The sequence below is a fragment of the Pseudophryne corroboree genome, chromosome 3 (assembly GCF_028390025.1).
Source record: "Pseudophryne corroboree isolate aPseCor3 chromosome 3, aPseCor3.hap2, whole genome shotgun sequence".
In the NCBI taxonomy this organism is placed as follows: Eukaryota; Metazoa; Chordata; class Amphibia; order Anura; family Myobatrachidae; genus Pseudophryne; species Pseudophryne corroboree.
In genome coordinates, this window is record NC_086446.1 from 293126310 (window position 1) to 293132309 (window position 6000).

Genomic DNA, 6000 nt, shown 5'->3' on the forward strand with positions numbered 1-6000 from the left:
ACAAAAGGAATAAAAATAGAATTAAAAGGCTTTAGCAGAAATTGTAATGTATCAACAAATAATAGGACAGCGTGCATAGACTATGTGCATAAAATGTATAAACACAATCTGCTTCAGAGGGACATTACAAAATATATGGGGAAATATTATATAAGATACAATATGGAATATAATTGGGTATATAAGATTGTTACACAGCCTAAAAAGTGTGAGGGCAAATTATTATTGCATATTTATCTAATTAGATATAAGGCATTACACTACACAAAGAAACTATATAGTATATGATAAAAATTAACTAAATTAAATCAATTCATTATATACTGAGGTCAAAATAAGAAAATATTAAGATGGAGCACGCTCACTGAAAGTAAGGACAACAGGTAAAGTTTCATAGTGCCACCAGGCAGAGGCTAATGTAGTGTTGCAGTAGAAAACACTAAAGTACTGGGATATAATAGTACACATCAGGGAATTACACTCAGTGATTATACACTGTGCATGATGGTAGTAGAATATTATATTATGCAATCATCCATCGTATAAGGGATATAACGATGGATGCGAAGACATTGCATAGTAGTCAGCCAGGGCATGGGATTATTATACTGTAATATTGCAACGTGGACTTGAATGCAATCAGAAGCATCAACTGCGTGTGATTACATAACACAGGGTGTGAGGATATTATTAGACCTGTAATGACATAGTAAGTGTGTATCATTATAGAATAATCAGGACAGGAATCAATGCCTGTAACGTAGGGTAACGCAGAGCAGGTACATGTCCCAGTGAATATTATCACACAACTCAGTGACCGTGACCTCGCCATCCACGGAGACCAGACCCCTCTCCCCCCCCACCCGAAGACCTCAGTCCCTGCACGCCCCAAGGAGCAGCCCCCTCCTCCGGCCTGTTATTTACCTGCTGCTAGCTAGGTCTCAGCTTCTCCACTGACACCCGGGCGGAAGTGCGAGCCAGGCCCAGCAAGCCCCGCAGCCACCAATCACCGCTCAGCGATTGAAGACTGCCAGGTCAGAGCTCCAATAGAGAGGCGAGCCCAGGAAGGAGGCGGGAGTACAGGGCAGCGCCAGACTGTGAGCATGTGAGCTGATGTCAGACACACACACTGGATTTTATGTACATATCAAACACACCGTTTTTCAAGCGCTGAACCTGAACGTATTATTACATAACGAGCAGCCAGTGAGAGTGACACACGTCAGCATGTGGCGTACTTATAGAGCAGCACACCACAATATAGTGCTTCTTTTTATTATTTATTAATTATTTTGCCAGTAGGAAATATAATGAGTCACCTCTAATTTTCAAGTATGTTCTGGAAACGCTTAGATTTGTTGTTTAAAGATCATCAGGGTGGAAGAGGGTAAAATATGGATGCATGCTAAATATGTATTATATATAGCAAAAGCAGGGTATACAAACAGTTCTGATAAAAGCGCTGATAAAAATGATAATCATCAAGATGGTTTGCGTGTGCGTACATTGGGTCTAGTGTGCGTGGCTTAGTGTACGCATGCCACCAAGATTTAGTTCAAAATAAAAAATAAAATATGCATGCTCTTAGCAGTTTTTATCTGGCGTGTTTATTATTTGTTAACAGTTTCTTATATAGCGCAGCTAATTCCGTTGCAGTTTATTATTGAAACAACAGTGATGAAACAAGACTGGGTAATAACAGACAGTCATAGAGGTAGGAGGGCCCTGCTCACAAGCTTACAATCTATAGGGAAGTAGGCACTGATACCATAGGCGTGCGCAGGGGGGTTCCTTGTGCGCGCAGGCACCCCCTAATGTCTGGCAACCCGATCTCACATGCCTGATGCAGCGATCGCCGAGCAGGCTGATTACTGTTCCCTCTGCGCTGCACCCTGTCAGGACTGCATTACTGACTGGACGCCTGGGTTAGCAAGGGAGCCACTGCCACCGGCTTTCAAACTCCCGGCTCCACCTCAATGTACAAAAACAGCGTGATGTGACATGATGACATCATGCTGCTCGCACGCCCACCCGTCACACACGCCCACCTCTCTCCCTCTATGCTATGCCAACGCAAGCCACTGGTGAGGAGCAGCATGCAGCCAGCGTTCCTTTTAGGAAGACAAATTCAATACTGGCAGGCGGTCAGCAGCAGCATTGACACGTCACTCGTTTTTCCAGCAGCAGAAGTACTAGTCTGCAGCTTGCAGGGGAAAGAGAGGGGGAGCCAGACCAGGCTGAGGAGGAGCAGTGTAATTGCAGTGAGTGCCATCAGGGGTGTTTGTTTGGTGCACACCACAACATCTGACAATGCATCTGCATATATCCAGGGTGGATATTTTATATTGCGTTGACCGTCAATAGATGGTGCTAGACACGCCCAAAAGGCGGTGCTAGACACACCCCTCCAAAAGTGCACCCCCTAATAAAATGTGCTGCGCACGCCTATGACTGATACACAAGGATAGGTGTTATCTATTGCATAATGGTCCACCAGATTGCAAAGCTTCTTGGTGGGCTGTATGAAATGGTCACACTGCACTGAAAATATGTGAGGACATGTAGACATACTTGCCTACCTGACCCTTTCCATGAGGGAGAAAATGCTCTGTTCCTGGACTTTCTTGGTAATGTATGATTGCCATCACCTGTGGTGAAACACCTTTCTTATCAATGAACTAGCTCACCACAGGTGATGGCAATCATACATCACCAGGAAAGTCCAGGAACAGAGCAATTTCTCCCTCATGGAAATGGGCAGGTAGGCAAGTATGCATGTAGACTGTACAGTGGGGATGCAACTGGATTGGAAAGTTTATGAAGGAATTTGTGGGAATTAAAGCTGGGTACACACGGAAAGATTGAAAGACCGAAAGATAAAATCTTTCACTTTCAGCTCCCTGCTCCTGACTTAACGATCTAGAGCAGGCATTCCCAACCGCGGACCTCAAGGCACACCAACAGTGCAGGTTTTAGTGATATCCAGGCTGCAGCACAGATGGTTACATCAAAATAACTGAGCTACTAATTAAGTCACCTGTGCTGAAGCATGGATATTACTAAAACCTGCACTGTTGGTGTGCCTCGAGGACCGTGGTTGGGAATGCCTGATCTAGAGTGTACACATGGAAAGATGTAGCCAAATCTTTCAATCTTGCAAAGATCTTGGTTAGATGGTTTTTGGCTCTAAATTTAAATATTTTCTTAGTGGCTAGATGACATCATCTAGCCAAAATCGTCCATCGTTCATACAGACTGTGTAGACAGTTAACAATCATGAACGATCTAGCCAAAATTGACCACAGTCTTTCAACGATTTTGTCATTTACCCGCGGGAGCGTGCCTAGTGAACGATCTAGCCTGTACACACAGAACGATATTATCATTCACCGACATATCTAGCCAAAATAGTTGGCTTGATTGTCCTGTGTGTACCCAGCTTCAGCTTTTTCTGTATCTTTAGTATGGTAAAATTTGGTCCGATCCACCTTTTTGTGCATCCTGCCTTTTCTGTGTATTTAGGGGTATATTTACTAAGCAGTTTTCACCAATTTACTACATTGTTTCTCATATGGTCCTATCAGGGATAGCAGTCTTTGTGCAAGCTAATAAACTGAAAAGCCTTCAGTATCTTGTCACAGTTACTGGAAAAACTGAAGCTGGCATTATGGATGTGCAGTAACTGCCAGAGATGAGAAAAGTCCTTTTAAGCTAACACACACTATATAATATACTGGATGATGTTACAATACACGACTGATCGCAATGACCATCATATAGTTAGTGTGACTTCCAAATCCACCCACTTAATTGTTTGATGAATTGATTAGTCACATTGTCCCATCTGATGTGCTGCACATCAGAAAGAATGGTGCAACGGATGACGCATTGTTGTTACATTAAGCATTAGAGATGAGCGCCTGAAATTTTTCGGGTTTTGTGTTTTGGTTTTGGGTTCGGTTCCGCGGCCGTGTTTTGGGTTCGACCGCGTTTTGGCAAAACCTCACCGAATTTTTTTTGTCGGATTCGGGTGTGTTTTGGATTCGGGTGTTTTTTTCCAAAAACACTAAAAAACAGCTTAAATCATTGAATTTGCGGTCATTTTGATCCCATAGTATTATTAACCTCAATAACCATAATTTATACTCATTTTCAGTCTATTCTGAACACCTCACACCTCACAATATTATTTTTAGTCCTAAAATTTGCACCGAGGTCGCTGTGTGACTAAGATAAGCGACCCAAGTGGCCGACACAAACACCTGGCCCATCTAGGAGTGGCACTGCAGTGTCACGCAGGATGGCCCTTCAAAAAAATACTCCCCAAACAGCACATGACGCAAAGAAAAAAAGAGGCACAATGAGGTAGCTGACTGTGTGAGTAAGACTAGCGACCCTAGTGGCCGACACAAACACCGGGCCCATCTAGGAGTGGCACTGCAGTGTCACGCAGGATGTCCCTTCCAAAAAAACCTCCCCAAACAGCACATGACGCAAAGAAAAAAAGAGGCGCAATGAGGTAGCTGACTGTGTGAGTAAGACTAGCGACCCTAGTGGCCGACACAAACACCGGGCCCATCTAGGAGTGGCACTGCAGTGTCACGCAGGATGGCCCTTCCAAAAAACCCTCCCCAAACAGCACATGACGCAAAGAAAAAGAAAAGAAAAAAGAGGTGCAAGATGGAATTGTCCTTGGGCCCTCCCACCCTTATGTTGTATAAACAAAACAGGACATGCACACTTTAACCAACCCATCATTTCAGTGACAGGGTCTGCCACACGACTGTGACTGATATGACGGGTTGGTTTGGACCCCCCCCAAAAAAGAATCAATTAATCTCTCCTTGCACAAACTGGCTCTACAGAGGCAAGATGTCCACCTCATCATCACCCTCCGATATATCACCGTGTACATCCCCCTCCTCACAGATTATCAATTCGTCCCCACTGGAATCCACCATCTCAGCTCCCTGTGTACTTTGTGGAGGCAATTGCTGCTGGTCAATGTCTCCGCGGAGGAATTGATTATAATTCATTTTAATGAACATCATCTTCTCCACATTTTCTGGATGTAACCTCGTACGCCGATTGCTGACAAGGTGAGCGGCGGCACTAAACACTCTTTCGGAGTACACACTTGTGGGAGGGCAACTTAGGTAGAATAAAGCCAGTTTGTGCAAGGGCCTCCAAATTGCCTCTTTTTCCTGCCAGTATAAGTACGGACTGTGTGACGTGCCTACTTGGATGCGGTCACTCATATAATCCTCCACCATTCTATCAATGTTGAGAGAATCATATGCAGTGACAGTAGACGACATGTCAGTAATCGTTGTCAGGTCCTTCAGTCCGGACCAGATGTCAGCATCAGCAGTCGCTCCAGACTGCCCTGCATCACCGCCAGCGGGTGGGCTCGGAATTCTGAGCCTTTTCCTCGCACCCCCAGTTGCGGGAGAATGTGAAGGAGGAGATGTTGACAGGTCGCGTTCCGCTTGACTTGACAATTTTCTCACCAGCAGGTCTTTCAACCCCAGCAGACTTGTGTCTGCCGGAAAGAGAGATCCAAGGTAAGCTTTAAATCTAGGATCGAGCACGGTGGCCAAAATGTAGTGCTCTGATTTCAACAGATTGACCACCCGTGAATCCTTGTTAAGCGAATTAAGGGCTCCATCCACAAGTCCCACATGCCTAGCGGAATCGCTCCGTGTTAGCTCCTCCTTCAATGTCTCCAGCTTCTTCTGCAAAAGCCTGATGAGGGGAATGACCTGACTCAGGCTGGCAGTGTCTGAACTGACTTCACGTGTGGCAAGTTCAAAGGGCATCAGAACCTTGCACAACGTTGAAATCATTCTCCACTGCGCTTGAGACAGGTGCATTCCACCTACTATATCGTGCTCAATTGTATAGGCTTGAATGGCCTTTTGCTGCTCCTCCAACCTCTGAAGCATATAGAGGGTTGAATTCCACCTCGTTACCACTTCTTGCTTCAGATGATGGCAGGGC

The 6000-nt window shown here is 44.9% G+C and overlaps 1 protein-coding gene across 2 annotated transcripts in view; it reads right to left on the reverse strand.

The window, feature by feature from the left end:
- OSBPL2 (oxysterol binding protein like 2) overlaps positions 1-1078 on the reverse strand; it is a 338773-nt gene extending 337695 nt beyond the window's left edge. For both annotated transcript variants that reach the window (XM_063959309.1, XM_063959310.1), the window contains exon 1: positions 925-1078. The gene's annotated coding sequence lies outside the window, so the exon portion shown is untranslated. The remainder of the gene's footprint in view (positions 1-924) is intronic.
- Positions 1079-6000: the final 4922 nt, after the last annotated feature.